We start from the raw sequence: 16,355 nt of genomic DNA, 5'->3' as shown, positions 1-16,355 counted from the left end.
GTATCACATCTTGTATCCAAGCTACAGGTGGTACAACAGGGTACTAGAGCCTCCATGCCTGCCTGTATCACATCTTGTGTCCAAGCTAGAGGTGGTACAACAGGGTACTAGAGCCTCCATGCCTGTCTGTATCACATCTTGTATCCAAGCTAGAGGCAGTACAACAGGGTACTAGAGCCTCCATGCCCGCCCGTATGACATCTTGTATCCAAGCTAGAGGCGGTACAACAGGGTACTAGAGCCTTCATGCCCGCCCGTATCACATCTTGTATCCAAGCTAGAGGCGGTACAACAGGGTACTAGAGCCTCCATGCCTGTCTGTATCACATCTTGTATCCAAGCTAGAGGCAGTACAACAGGGTACTAGAGCCTCCATGCCCACCCGTATCACATCTGGTATCCAAGCTAGAGGCAGTGCAACAGGGTACCAGAGCCTCCATGCCCGCCATTATCACATCTTGTATCCAAGCTAGAGGCAGTGCAACAGGGTACTAGAGCCTCCATGCCCACCCGTATCACATCTTGTATCCAAGCTACAGGCGGTACAACAGGCTACTAGAGCCTCCATGCCTGCCTGCATCACATCTTGTATCCAAGCTAGAGGCGGTACAACAGGGTACTAGAGCCTCCATGCCTGTCTGTATCACATCTTGTATCGAAGCTAGAGGCAGTACAACAGGGTACTAGAGCCTCCATGCCCGCCCGTATCACATCTTGTATCCAAGCTAGAGGCGGTACAACAGGATACTAGAGCCTCCATGCCCACCTATATCACATCTGGTATCCAAGCTAGAGGCAGTGCAACAGGGTACTAGAGCCTCCATGCCCACCCGTATCACATCTTGTATCCAAGCTAGAGGCAGTGCAACAGGGTACTAGAGCCTCCATGCCCGCCCGTATCACATCTTGTATCCAAGCTAGAGGCGGTACAACAGGGTACTAGAGCCTCCATGCCTGTCTGTATCACATCTTGTATCCAAGCTAGAGGCAGTACAACAGGGTACTAGAGCCTCCATGCCCACCCGTATCACATCTGGTATCCAAGCTAGAGGCAGTGCAACAGGGTACTAGAGCCTCCATGCCCGCCCGTATCACATCTTGTATCCAAGCTACAGGTGGTACAACAGGGTACTAGAGCCTCCATGCCTGCCTGTATCACATCTTGTGTCCAAGCTAGAGGTGGTACAACAGGGTACTAGAGCCTCCATGCCTGTCTGTATCACATCTTGTATCCAAGCTAGAGGCAGTACAACAGGGTACTAGAGCCTCCATGCCCGCCCGTATGACATCTTGTATCCAAGCTAGAGGCGGTACAACAGGGTACTAGAGCCTTCATGCCCGCCCGTATCACATCTTGTATCCAAGCTAGAGGCGGTACAACAGGGTACTAGAGCCTCCATGCCTGTCTGTATCACATCTTGTATCCAAGCTAGAGGCAGTACAACAGGGTACTAGAGCCTCCATGCCCACCCGTATCACATCTTGTATCCAAGCTACAGGCGGTACAACAGGGAACTAGAGCCTCCATGCCTGCCTGTATCACATCTTGTATCCAAGCTAGAGGCAGTACAACAGGGTACTAGAGCCTCCATGCCCACCCGTATCACATCTGGTATCCAAGCTAGAGGCAGTCCAACAGGGTACTAGAGCCTCCATGCCCACCCGTATCACATCTTGTATCCAAGCTACAGGTGGTACAACAGGCTACTAGAGCCTCCATGCCTGCCTGCATCACATCTTGTATCCAAGCTAGAGGCGGTACAACAGGGTACTAGAGCCTCCATGCCTGTCTGTATCACATCTTGTATCGAAGCTAGAGGCAGTACAACAGGGTACTAGAGCCTCCATGCCCGCCCGTATCACATCTTGTATCCAACCTAGAGGTGGTACAACAGGGTACTAGAGCCTCCATGCCTGTCTGTATCACATCTTGTATCCAAGCTAGAGGCAGTACAACAGGGTACTAGAGCCTCCATGCCCGCCCGTATCACATCTTGTATCCAAGCTAGAGGCGGTACAACAGGGTACTAGAGCCTCCATGCCCGCTCGTATCACATCTTGTATCCAAGCTAGAGGCGGTACAACAGGGTACTAGAGCCTCCATGCCCGCCCGTATCACATCTTGTATCCAAGCTAGAGGCGGAACAACAGGGTACTAGAGCCTCCATGCCCGCCTGCATCACATCTTGTATCCAAGCTAGAGGCGGTACAACAGGTTACTAGAGCCTCCATGCCCGCCCGCATCACATCTTGTATCCAAGCTAGAGGCGGTACAACAGGGTACTAGAGCCTCCATGCCCGCCCGTATCACATCTTGTATCCAAGCTAGAGGCGGCACAACAGGGTACTAGAGCCTCCATGCCCGCCTGTATCACATCTTGTATCCAAGCTAGAGGCGGTACAACAGGGTACTAGAGCCTCCATGCCTGTCTGTATCACATCTTGTATCCAAGCTAGAGGCAGTACAACAGGGTACTAGAGCCTCCATGTCCGCCCGTATCACATCTTGTATCCAAGCTAGAGGCGGTACAACAGGGTACTAGAGCCTCTATGCCCGCCTGTATCACATCTTGTATCCAAGCTAGAGGCTGTACAACAGGGTACTAGAGCCTCCATGCCTGCCTGTATCACATCTTGTATCCAAGCTAGAGGCGGTACAACAGGGTACTAGAGCCTCCATGCCTGTCTGTATCACATCTTGTATCCAAGCTAGAGGCAGTAAAACAGGGTACTAGAGCCTCCATGCCCACCCGTATCACATCAGGTATCCAAGCTAGAGGCAGTGCAACAGGGTACTAGAGCCTCCATGCCCACCCGTATCACATCTTGTATCCAAGCTAGAGGCAGTGCAACAGGGTACTAGAGCCTCCATGCCCACCCGTATCACTTCTTGTATCCAAGCTACAGGTGGTATACAGGGTACTAGAGCCTCCATGCCTGCCTGTATCACATCTTGTATCCAAGCTAGAGGCAGTACAACAGGGTACTAAAGCCTCTATGCCCACCCCTATCACATCTGGTATCCAAGCTAGAGGCAGTGCAACAGGGTACTAGAGCCTCCATGCCCACCCGTATCACATCTTGTATCCAAGCTAGAGGCAGTGCAACAGGGTACTAGAGCCTCCATGCCCACCCGTATCACATCTTGTATCCAAGCTACAGGTGGTACAACAGGGTACTAGAGCCTCCATGCCTGCCTGTATCACATCTTGTATCCAAGCTAGAGGTGGTACAACAGGGTACTAGAGCCTCCATGCCTGTCTGTATCACATCTTGTATCCAAGCTAGAGGCAGTACAACAGGGTACTAGAGCCTCCATGCCCACCCGTATCACATCTTGTATCCAAGCTAGAGGCGGTACAACAGGGTACTAGAGCCTCCATGCCCGCCTGTATCACATCTTGTATCCAAGATAGAGGCGGTACAACAGGGTACTAGAGCCTCCATGCCCACCCGTATCACATCTTGTATCCAAGCTACAGGTGGTACAACAGGGTACTAGAGCCTCCATGCCTGCCTGTATCACATCTTGTATCCAAGCTAGAGGTGGTACAACAGGGTACTAGAGCCTCCATGCCTGTCTGTATCACATCTTGTATCCAAGCTAGAGGCAGTACAACAGGGTACTAGAGCCTCCATGCCCGCCCGTATCACATCTTGTATCCAAGCTAGAGGCGGTACAACAGGTTACTAGAGCCTCCATGCCCGCCTGTATCACATCTTGTATCCAAGCTAGAGGCGGTACAACAGGGAACTAGAGCCTCCATGCCCGCCCGTATCACATCTTGTATCCAAGCTAGAGGCGGTACAACAGGGTACTAGAGCCTCCATGCCCGCCTGTATCACATCTTGTATCCAAGATAGAGGCGGTACAACAGGGTACTAGAGCCTCCATGCCCACCCGTATCACATCTTGTATCCAAGCTACAGGTGGTACAACAGGGTACTAGAGCCTCCATGCCTGCCTGTATCACATCTTGTATCCAAGCTAGAGGTGGTACAACAGGGTACTAGAGCCTCCATGCCTGCCTGTATCACATCTTGTATCCAAGCTAGAGGTGGTACAACAGGGTACTAGAGCCTCCATGCCTGTCTGTATCACATCTTGTATCCAAGCTAGAGGCAGTACAACAGGGTACTAGAGCCTCCATGCCCGCCCGTATCACATCTTGTATCCAAGCTAGAGGCGGTACAACAGGTTACTAGAGCCTCCATGCCCGCCTGCATCACATCTTGCATCCAAGCTAGAGGCGGTACAACAGGGTACTAGAGCCTCCATGCCCGCCCGTATCACATCTTGTATCCAAGCTAGAGGCGGTACAACAGGGTACTAGAGCCTCCATGCCCGCCCGTATCACATCTTGTATCCAAGCTAGAGGCGGTACAACAGGGTACTAGAGCCTCCATGCCCGCCTGTATCACATCTTGTATCCAAGCTAGAGGCGGTACAACAGGGAACTAGAGCCTCCATGCCTGTCTGTATCACATCTTGTATCCAAGCTAGAGGCAGTACAACAGGGTACTAGAGCCTCCATGTCCGCCCGTATCACATCTTGTATCCAAGCTAGAGGCGGTACAACAGGGTACTAGAGCCTCCATGCCCGCCCGTATCACATCTTGTATCCAAGCTAGAGGCGGTACAACAGGGTACTAGAGCCTCTATGCCCGCCTGTATCACATCTTGTATCCAAGCTAGAGGCTGTACAACAGGGTACTAGAGCCTCCATGCCTGCCTGTATCACATCTTGTATCCAAGCTAGAGGCGGTACAACAGGGTACTAGAGCCTCCATGCCTGTCTGTATCACATCTTGTATCCAAGCTAGAGGCAGTACAACAGGGTACTAGAGCCTCCATGCCCACCCGTATCACATCTGGTATCCAAGCTAGAGGCAGTGCAACAGGGTACTAGAGCCTCCATGCCCGCCCGTATCACATCTTGTATCCAAGCTACAGGTGGTACAACAGGGTACTAGAGCCTCCATGCCTGCCTGTATCACATCTTGTGTCCAAGCTAGAGGTGGTACAACAGGGTACTAGAGCCTCCATGCCTGTCTGTATCACATCTTGTATCCAAGCTAGAGGCAGTACAACAGGGTACTAGAGCCTCCATGCCCGCCCGTATGACATCTTGTATCCAAGCTAGAGGCGGTACAACAGGGTACTAGAGCCTTCATGCCCGCCCGTATCACATCTTGTATCCAAGCTAGAGGCGGTACAACAGGGTACTAGAGCCTCCATGCCTGTCTGTATCACATCTTGTATCCAAGCTAGAGGCAGTACAACAGGGTACTAGAGCCTCCATGCCCACCCGTATCACATCTGGTATCCAAGCTAGAGGTAGTGCAATAGGGTACCAGAGCCTCCATGCCCGCCATTATCACATCTTGTATCCAAGCTAGAGGCAGTGCAACAGGGTACTAGAGCCTCCATGCCCACCCGTATCACATCTTGTATCCAAGCTACAGGCGGTACAACAGGGAACTAGAGACTCCATGCCTGCCTGTATCACATCTTGTATCCAAGCTAGAGGCAGTACAACAGGGTACTAGAGCCTCCATGCCCACCCGTATCACATCTTGTATCCAAGCTACAGGTGGTACAACAGGCTACTAGAGCCTCCATGCCTGCCTGCATCACATCTTGTATCCAAGCTAGAGGCGGTACAACAGGGTACTAGAGCCTCCATGCCTGTCTGTATCACATCTTGTATCCAAGCTAGAGGCAGTACAACAGGGTACTAGAGCCTCCATGCCCGCCCGTATCACATCTTGTATCCAAGCTAGAGGCGGTACAACAGGATACTAGAGCCTCCATGCCCACCTATATCACATCTGGTATCCAAGCTAGAGGCAGTGCAACAGGGTACTAGAGCCTCCATGCCCACCCGTATCACATCTTGTATCCAAACTAGAGGCAGTGCAACAGGGTACTAGAGCCTCCATGCCCACCCGTATCACATCTTGTATCCAAGCTACAGGTGGTACAACAGGGTACTAGAGCCTCCATGCCTGCCTGTATCACATCTTGTATCCAAGCTAGAGGTGGTACAACAGGGTACTAGAGCCTCCATGCCTGTCTGTATCACATCTTGTATCCAAGCTAGAGGCAGTACAACAGAGTACTAGAGCCTCCCTGCCCACCCGTATCACATCTGGTATCCAAGCTAGAGGCAGTGCAACAGGGTACTAGAGCCTCCATGCCCACCCGTATCACATCTTGTATCCAAGCTACAGGTGGTACAACAGGGTACTAGAGCCTCCATACCTGCCTGTATCACATCTTGTATCCAAGCTAGAGGTGGTACAACAGGGTACTAGAGCCTCCATGCCTGTCTGTATCACATCTTGTATCCAAGCTAGAGGCAGTACAACAGGGTACTAGAGCCTCCATGCCCGCCCGTATCACATCTTGTATCCAAGCTAGAGGCGGTACAACAGGGTACTAGAGCCTCCATGCCCGCTCGTATCACATCTTGTATCCAAGCTAGAGGCGGTACAACAGGGTACTAGAGCCTCCATGCCCGCCCGTATCACATCTTGTATCCAAGCTAGAGGCGGAACAACAGGGTACTAGAGCCTCCATGCCCGCCTGCATCACATCTTGTATCCAAGCTAGAGGCGGTACAACAGGGTACTAGAGCCTCCATGCCCGCCCGCATCACATCTTGTATCCAAGCTAGAGGCGGTACAACAGGGTACTAGAGCCTCCATGCCCGCCCGTATCACATCTTGTATCCAAGCTAGAGTCGGCACAAAAGGGTACTAGAGCCTCCATGCCCGCCTGTATCACATCTTGTATCCAAGCTAGAGGCGGTACAACAGGGTACTAGAGCCTCCATGCCTGTCTGTATCACATCTTGTATCCAAGCTAGAGGCAGTACAACAGGGTACTAGAGCCTCCATGACCGCCCGTATCACATCTTGTATCCAAGCTAGAGGCGGTACAACAGGGTACTAGAGCCTCCATGCCCGCCCGTATCACATCTTGTATCCAAGCTAGAGGCGGTACAACAGGGTACTAGAGCCTCTATGCCCGCCTGTATCACATCTTGTATCCAAGCTAGAGGCTGTACAACAGGGTACTAGAGCCTCCATGCCTGCCTGTATCACATCTTGTGTCCAAGCTAGAGGCGGTACAACAGGGTACTAGAGCCTCCATGCCTGTCTGTATCACATCTTGTATCCAAGCTAGAGGCAGTACAACAGGGTACTAGAGCTTCCATGCCCACCCGTATCACATCTTGTATCCAAGCTAGAGGCAGTGCAACAGGGTACTAGAGCCTCCATGCCCACCCGTATCACATCTTGTATCCAAGCTAGAGGCAGTGCAACAGGGTACTAGAGCCTCCATGCCCACCCGTATCACTTCTTGTATCCAAGCTACAGGTGGTATACAGGGTACTAGAGCCTCCATGCCTGCCTGTATCACATCTTGTATCCAAGCTAGAGGCAGTACAACAGGGTACTAAAGCCTCTATGCCCACCCCTATCACATCTGGTATCCAAGCTAGAGGCAGTGCAACAGGGTACTAGAGCCTCCATGCCCACCCGTATCACATCTGGTATCCAAGCTAGAGGCAGTGCAACAGGGTACTAGAGCCTCCATGCCCACCCGTATCACATCTTGTATCCAAGCTAGAGGCAGTGCAACAGGGTACTAGAGCCTCCATGCCCACCCGTATCACATCTTGTATCCAAGCTACAGGTGGTACAACAGGGTACTAGAGCCTCCATGCCTGCCTGTATCACATCTTGTATCCAAGCTAGAGGCAGTACAACAGGGTACTAGAGCCTCCATGCCCACCCGTATCACATCTTGTATCCAAGCTAGAGGCGGTACAACAGGGTACTAGAGCCTCCATGCCCGCCTGTATCACATCTTGTATCCAAGATAGAGGCGGTACAACAGGGTACTAGAGCCTCCATGCCCACCCGTATCACATCTTGTATCCAAGCTACAGGTGGTACAACAGGGTACTAGAGCCTCCATGCCTGCCTGTATCACATCTTGTATCCAAGCTAGAGGTGGTACAACAGGGTACTAGAGCCTCCATGCCTGTCTGTATCACATCTTGTATCCAAGCTAGAGGCAGTACAACAGGGTACTAGAGCCTCCATGCCCGCCCGTATCACATCTTGTATCCAAGCTAGAGGCGGTACAACAGGGTACTAGAGCCTCCATGCCCGCCTGTATCACATCTTGTATCCAAGCTAGAGGCGGTACAACAGGGTACTAGAGCCTCCATGCCCGCCCGTATCACATCTTGTATCCAAGCTAGAGGCGGTACAACAGGGTACCAGAGCCTCCATGCCCGCCTGCATCACATCTTGCATCCAAGCTAGAGGCGGTACAACAGGGTACTAGAGCCTCCATGCCCGCCCGTATCACATCTTGTATCCAAGCTAGAGGCGGTACAACAGGGTACTAGAGCCTCCATGCCCGCCCGTATCACATCTTGTATCCAAGCTAGAGGCGGTACAACAGGGTACTAGAGCCTCCATGCCCGCCTGTATCACATCTTGTATCCAAGCTAGAGGCGGTACAACAGGGTACTAGAGCCTCCATGCCTGTCTGTATCACATCTTGTATCCAAGCTAGAGGCAGTACAACAGGGTACTAGAGCCTCCATGTCCGCCCGTATCACATCTTGTATCCAAGCTAGAGGCGGTACAACAGGGTACTAGAGCCTCCATGCCCGCCCGTATCACATCTTGTATCCAGGCTAGAGGCGGTACAACAGGGTACTAGAGCCTCTATGCCCGCCTGTATCACATCTTGTATCCAAGCTAGAGGCTGTACAACAGGGTACTAGAGCCTCCATGCCTGCCTGTATCACATCTTGTATCCAAGCTAGAGGCGGTACAACAGGGTACTAGAGCCTCCATGCCTGTCTGTATCACATCTTGTATCCAAGCTAGAGGCAGTACAACAGGGTACTAGAGCCTCCATGCCCACCCGTATCACATCAGGTATCCAAGCTAGAGGCAGTGCAACAGGGTACTAGAGCCTCCATGCCCACCCGTATCACATCTTGTATCCAAGCTAGAGGCAGTGCAACAGGGTACTAGAGCCTCCATGCCCACCCGTATCACTTCTTGTATCCAAGCTACAGGTGGTACAACAGGGTACTAGAGCCTCCATGCCTGCCTGTATCACATCTTGTATCCAAGCTAGAGGCAGTACAACAGGGCACTAAAGCCTCTATGCCCACCCCTATCACATCTGGTATCCAAGCTAGAGGCAGTGCAACAGGGTACTAGAGCCTCCATGCCCACCCGTATCACATCTTGTATCCAAGCTAGAGGCAGTGCAACAGGGTACTAGAGCCTCCATGCCCACCCGTATCACATCTTGTATCCAAGCTAGAGGCAGTACAACAGGGTACTAGAGCCTCCATGCCTGTCTGTATCACATCTTGTATCCAAGACAGAGGTGGTACAACAGGGTACCAGAGCCTCCATGCCTGTCTGTATCACATCTTGTATCCAATCTAGAGGCAGTACAACAGGGTACTAGAGCCTCCATGCCCACCCGTATCACATCTGGTATCCAAGCTAGAGGCGGTACAACAGCGTACTAGAGCCTCCATGCCCACCTGTATCACATCTTGTATCCAAGCTAGAGGCGGTACAACAGGGTACTAGAGCCTCCATGCCCACCTGTATCACATCTTGTATCCAAGCTAGAGGCGGTACAACAGGGTACTAGAGCCTCCATGCCCGCCTGTATCACATCTTGTATCCAAGCTAGAGGCGGTACAACAGGTTACTAGAGCCTCCATGACCGCCTGTATCACATCTTGTATCCAAGCTAGAGGCGGTACAACAGGGTACTAGAGCCTCCATGCCTGCCCGTATCACATCTTGTATCCAAGCTACAGGCGGTACAACAGGTTACTAGAGCCTCCATGCCCGCCCGTATCACATCTTGTATCCAAGCTAGAGGCGGTACAACAGGGTACTAGAGCCTCCATGCCCGCCCGTATCACATCTTGTATCCAAGCTAGAGGCGGTACAACAGGGTACTAGAGCCTCTATGCCCGCCTGTATCACATCTTGTATCCAAGCTAGAGGCGGTACAACAGGGTACTAGAGCCTCCATGCCTGTCTGTATCACATCTTGTATCCAAGCTAGAGGCAGTACAACAGGGTACTAGAGCCTCCATGCCCACCAGTATCACATCTGGTATCCAAGCTAGAGGCAGTGTAACAGGGTACTAGAGCCTCCATGCCCACCCGTATCACATCTTGTTTCCAAGCTACAGGTGGTACAACAGGGTACTAGAGCCTCCATGCCCACCAGTATCACATCTGGTATCCAAGCTAGAGGAAGTGCAACAGGGTACTAGAGCCTCCATGCCCCCCTGTATCACATCTTGTATCCAAGCTAGAGGCGGTACAACAGGGTACTAGAGCCTCCATGCCCGCCTGTATCACATCTTGTATCCAAGCTAGAGGCGGTACAACAGGGTACTAGAGCCTCCATGCCAGCCCGTATCACATCTGGTATCCAAGCTACAGGTGGTACAACAGGGTACTAGAGCCTCCATGCCCGCCCGTATCACATCTTGTATCCAAGCTAGAGGTGGTACAACAGGGTACTAGAGCCTCCATGCCTGTCTGTATCACATCTTGTATCCAAGCTAGAGGCGGTACAACAGGGTACTAGAGCCTCCATGCCCGCCCGTATCACATCTTGTATCCAAGCTAGAGGCGGTACAACAGGGTACTAGAGCCTCCATGCCCGCCTGTATCACATCTTGTATCCAAGCTAGAGGCGGTACAACAGGGTACTAGAGCCTCCATGCCCGCCTGTATCACATCTTGTATCCAAGCTAGAGGCGGTACAACAGGGTACTAGAGCCTCCATGCCCGCCCGTATCACATCTTGTATCCAAGCTAGAGGAAGTGCAACAGGGTACTAGAGCCTCCATGCCCGCCCGTATCACATCTTGTATCCAAGCAAGAGGCGGTACAACAGGGTACTAGAGCCTCCATGCCCGTCCGAATCACATCTTGTATCCAAGCTAGAGGCGGTACAACAGGTTACTAGAGCCTCCATGCCCGCCTGTATCACATCTTGTATCCAAGCTAGAGGCGGTACAACAGGCTACTAGAGCCTCTATGCCCGCCCGTATCACATCTTGTATCCAAGCTAGAGGCGGTACAACAGGGTACTAGAGCCTCCATGCCTGTCTGTATCACATCTTGTATCCAAGCTAGAGGCAGTACAACAGGGTACTAGAGCCTCCATGCCCACCAGTATCACATCTGGTATCCAAGCTAGAGGCAGTGTAACAGGGTACTAGAGCCTCCATGCCCACCCGTATCACATCTTGTATCCAAGCTACAGGTGGTACAACAGGGTGCTAGAGCCTCCATGCCCACCAGTATCACATCTGGTATCCAAGCTAGAGGAAGTGCAACAGGGTACTAGAGCCTCCATGCCCACCCGTATCACATCTTGTATCCAAGCTAGAGGCGGTACAACAGGGTACTAGAGCCTCCATGCCCGCCTGTATCACATCCTGTATCCAAGCTAGAGGCGGTACAACAGGGTACTAGAGCCTCCATGCCTGCCTGTATCACATCTTGTATCCAAGCTAGAGGCGGTACAACAGGGTACTAGAGCCTCCATGCCCGCCCGTATCACATCTTGTATCCAAGCTAGAGGCAGTACAACAGGGTACTAGAGCCTCCATGCCCGCCTGTATCACATCTTGTATCCAAACTAGAGGCAGTGCAACAGGGTACTAGAGCCTCCATGCCCACCCGTATCACATCTGGTATCCAAGCTAGAGGCAGTGCAATAGGGTACTAGAGCCTACATGCCCACCCGTATCACATCTGGTATCCAAGCTAGAGGCAGTGCAACAGGGTACTAGAGCCTCCATGCCCACCCGTATCACATCTTGTATCCAAGCTACAGGTGGTACAACAGGGTACTAGAGCCTCCATACCCGCCCGTATCACATCTTGTATCCAAGCTAGAGGCGGTACAACAGGGTACTAGAGCCTCCATGCCCACCCGTATCACATCTGGTATCCAAGCTAGAGGCAGTGCAACAGGGTACTAGAGCCTCCATGCCCACCCGTATCACATCTTGTATCCAAGCTACAGGTGGTACAACAGGGTACTAGAGCCTCCATGCCTGCCCGTATCACATCTTGTATCCAACCTAGAGGCGGTACAACAGGGTACTAGAGCCTCCATGCCCGCCCGTATCACATCTTGTATCCAAGCTAGAGGCGGTACAACAGGGTACTAGAGCCTCCATGCCCGCCTGTATCACATCTTGTATCCAAGCTAGAGGCGGTACAACAGGGTACTAGAGCCTCCATGCCCGCCTGTATCACATCTTGTATCCAAGCTAGAGGCGGTACAACAGGGTACTAGAGCCTCCATGCCCGCCCGTATCACATCTTGTATCCAAGCTAGAGGAAGTGCAACAGGGTACTAGAGCCTCCATGCCCGCCCGTATCACATCTTGTATCCAAGCAAGAGGCGGTACAACAGGGAACTAGAGCCTCCATGCCCGTCCGAATCACATCTTGTATCCAAGCTAGAGGCGGTACAACAGGTTACTAGAGCCTCCATGCCCGCCTGTATCACATCTTGTATCCAAGCTAGAGGCGGTACAACAGGCTACTAGAGCCTCTATGCCCGCCCGTATCACATCTTGTATCCAAGCTAGAGGCGGTACAACAGGGTACTAGAGCCTCCATGCCTGTCTGTATCACATCTTGTATCCAAGCTAGAGGCAGTACAACAGGGTACTAGAGCCTCCATGCCCACCAGTATCACATCTGGTATCCAAGCTAGAGGCAGTGTAACAGGGTACTAGAGCCTCCATGCCCACCCGTATCACATCTTGTATCCAAGCTACAGGTGGTACAACAGGGTACTAGAGCCTACATGCCCACCAGTATCACATCTGGTATCCAAGCTAGAGGAAGTGCAACAGGGTACTAGAGCCTCCATGCCCGCCCGTATCACATCTTGTATCCAAGCAAGAGGCGGTACAACAGGGAACTAGAGCCTCCATGCCCGTCCGAATCACATCTTGTATCCAAGCTAGAGGCGGTACAACAGGTTACTAGAGCCTCCATGCCCGCCTGTATCACATCTTGTATCCAAGCTAGAGGCGGTACAACAGGGTACTAGAGCCTCCATGCCCGCCCGTATCACATCTTGTATCCAAGCTAGAGGCGGTACAACAGGGTACTAGAGCCTCCATGCCCGCCCGTATCACATCTTGTATCCAAGCTAGAGGCGGTACAACAGGGTACTAGAGCCTCCATGCCCGCCTGTATCACATCTTGTATCCAAGCTAGAGGCAGTGCAACAGGGTACTAGAGCCTACATGCCCACCCGTATCACATCTGGTATCCAAGCTAGAGGCAGTGCAACAGGGTACTAGAGCCTCCATGCCCACCCGTATCACCTCTTGTATCCAAGCTAGAGGCGGTACAACAGGGTACTAGAGCCTCCATGCCCGCCCGTATCACATCTTGTATCCAAGCTAGAGGCGGTACAACAGGGTACTAGAGCCTCTATGCCCGCCTGTATCACATCTTGTATCCAAGCTAGAGGCGGTACAACAGGGTACTAGAGCCTCTATGCCCGCCTGTATCACATCTTGTATCCAAGCTAGAGGCTGTACAACAGGGTACTAGAGCCTCCATGCCCACCAGTATCACATCTGGTATCCAAGCTAGAGGCAGTGTAACAGGGTACTAGAGCCTCCATGCCCACCCGTATCACATCTTGTATCCAAGCTACAGGTGGTACAACAGGGTACTAGAGCCTCCATGCCCACCCGTATCACATCAGGTATCCAAGCTAGAGGCAGTGCAACAGGGTACTAGAGCCTCCATGCCCACCCGTATCACATCTTGTATCCAAGCTAGAGGCGGTACAACAGGGTACTAGAGCCTCCATGCCCGCCTGTATCACATCCTGTATCCAAGCTAGAGGCGGTACAACAGGGTACTAGAGCCTCCATGCCTGCCTGTATCACATCTTGTATCCAAGCTAGAGGCGGTACAACAGGGTACTAGAGCCTCCATGCCCGCCCGTATCACATCTTGTATCCAAGCTAGAGGCAGTACAACAGGGTACTAGAGCCTCCATGCCCGCCTGTATCACATCTTGTATCCAAACTAGAGGCAGTGCAACAGGGTACTAGAGCCTCCATGCCCACCCGTATCACATCTGGTATCCAAGCTAGAGGCAGTGCAACAGGGTACTAGAGCCTACATGCCCACCCGTATCACATCTGGTATCCAAGCTAGAGGCAGTGCAACAGGGTACTAGAGCCTCCATGCCCACCCGTATCACATCTTGTATCCAAGCTACAGGTGGTACAACAGGGTACTAGAGCCTCCATACCCGCCCGTATCACATCTTGTATCCAAGCTAGAGGCGGTACAACAGGGTACTAGAGCCTCCATTCCCACCCGTATCACATCTGGTATCCAAGCTAGAGGCAGTGCAACAGGGTACTAGAGCCTCCATGCCCACCCGTATCACATCTTGTATCCAAGCTACAGGTGGTACAACAGGGTACTAGAGCCTCCATGCCTGCCTGTATCACATCTTGTATCCAAGCTAGAGGTGGTACAACAGGGTACTAGAGCCTCCATGCCTGTCTGTATCACATCTTGTATCCAAGCTAGAGGCAGTACAACAGGGTACTAGAGCCTCCATGCCCACCTGTATCACATCTTGTATCCAAGCTACAGGTGGTACAACAGGGTACTATTGCCTCCATGCCTGCCTGTATCACATCTTGTATCCAAGCTAGAGGTGGTTAAACAGGGTACTAGAGCCTCCATGCCTGTCTGTATCACATCTTGTATCCAAGCTAGAGGCAGTACAACAGGGTACTAGAGCCTCCATGCCCGCCCGTATCACATCTTGTATCCAAGCTAGAGGCGGTACAACAGGGTACTAGAGCCTCCATGCCCGCCCGTATCACATCTTGTATCCAAGCTAGAGGCGGTACAACAGGGTATTAGAGCCTCCATGCCCTTCTGTATCACATCTTGTATCCAAGCTAGAGGCGGTACAACAGGGTACTAGAGCCTCTATGCCTGCCTGTATCACATCTTGTATCCAAGCTAGAGGCGGTACAACAGGGTACTAGAGCCTCCATGCCCGCCCGTATCACATCTTGTATCCCAGCTAGAGGCGGTACAACAGGGTACTAGAGCCTCTATGCCCGCCTGTATCACATCTTGTATCCAAGCTAGAGGCGGTACAACAGGGTACTAGAGCCTCTATGCCTGCCTGTATCACATCTTGTATCCAAGCTAGAGGCGGTACAGCAGGATACTAGAGCCTCCATGCCCGCCTGTATCACATCTTGTATCTAAGCTAGAGGCGGTACAACAGGGTACTGGAGTCTTCGTACAAGGCATCAGTTTTCCGCAATAAGGGTGGTTTCACACAGGCAAGAAAATCGTGCGATTTTCGCCTGATGCGATAGTCAGTAAAAAAGCAGATTATGAAACCAACGGTTTCCTTCCCATCTGTGATGTTTTCACTGATGTGATGTTGAGAGAACAAAAAATAACGGCTGCTCTATCTTTCTGCGATGTGCGATTCTTTTTATCTCCCAGGTTTCGCTATGGAGCCGCTCCTTTTTATCGCCTCGCAATGCAACAAGATTGTGTTGCGATGCAATTTTGATAATGGAAAGTCCTATTCATTTTCGCAATAAAAAATTGTACATTTTTTATCGCGCAATTTTATTGTGGCCGTCAGCACTGCGATGGGAGATTATTCTAAAAAAAAAGCATTGCTGGCAACCAAATATTGCAGACACAAAATAGGGGGTCGCCCGTGTGAAAGTCACCTAAATGATCCTTTTACTCCGATATTGTAATCACTCACTTATAACAACGTTACAATCACACAGACAAAAGTGTCATCCCACAACTTCTGGGGGGGGTTACACTGTACGTGGTTATGGCGCCTCGGGTACATTTGCTGTATGCCTGTAGTCACATGGCACAAAAAATACACCTTTTAGTGGTGGCACCGTGAGACAATTATTATTATTACTCCAAGTTAAAACCTATAAGGAGAAAAAAATGTTATGTTAGAATTTTTTTTTTTATTCTAATTGAAGAATCGGTGCAAAAATATGGAACGCCTCACGAATTTGCGTGTCATCCTTGCGCAGGGGCCATGCTAATCTTCTCTGTATCGTTCCAATTTTAGTATATGTGCTGCCGAAGCAAGCACGATACTGCAGACAGCCCCGGCGGTATTTATGGTCCCGCGGGAGAGAAGTTCTTACATTGTGGAGAGATTACTTTTATAAATTAAAAATAATGTATCCTGCTGT

At 51.4% G+C, this 16,355-nt stretch overlaps 1 non-coding gene across 1 annotated transcript; it reads right to left on the bottom strand.

The window, feature by feature from the left end:
* Window positions 1-16,145: 16,145 nt before the first annotated feature.
* On the bottom strand, window positions 16,146-16,252 carry LOC136588807 (U6 spliceosomal RNA). The gene has a single exon (XR_010787616.1). It is a non-coding gene; the product is annotated as a U6 spliceosomal RNA (small nuclear RNA).
* Between the last annotated feature and the right edge of the window lie 103 nt (window positions 16,253-16,355).

The sequence above is a fragment of the Eleutherodactylus coqui genome, chromosome 13, assembly GCF_035609145.1.
Source record: "Eleutherodactylus coqui strain aEleCoq1 chromosome 13, aEleCoq1.hap1, whole genome shotgun sequence".
Taxonomy (NCBI): domain Eukaryota; kingdom Metazoa; phylum Chordata; class Amphibia; order Anura; family Eleutherodactylidae; genus Eleutherodactylus; species Eleutherodactylus coqui.
The sequence above is the reverse complement of the archived record's forward strand: the minus strand, read 5'-3'. Positions and strand labels throughout refer to the sequence as shown.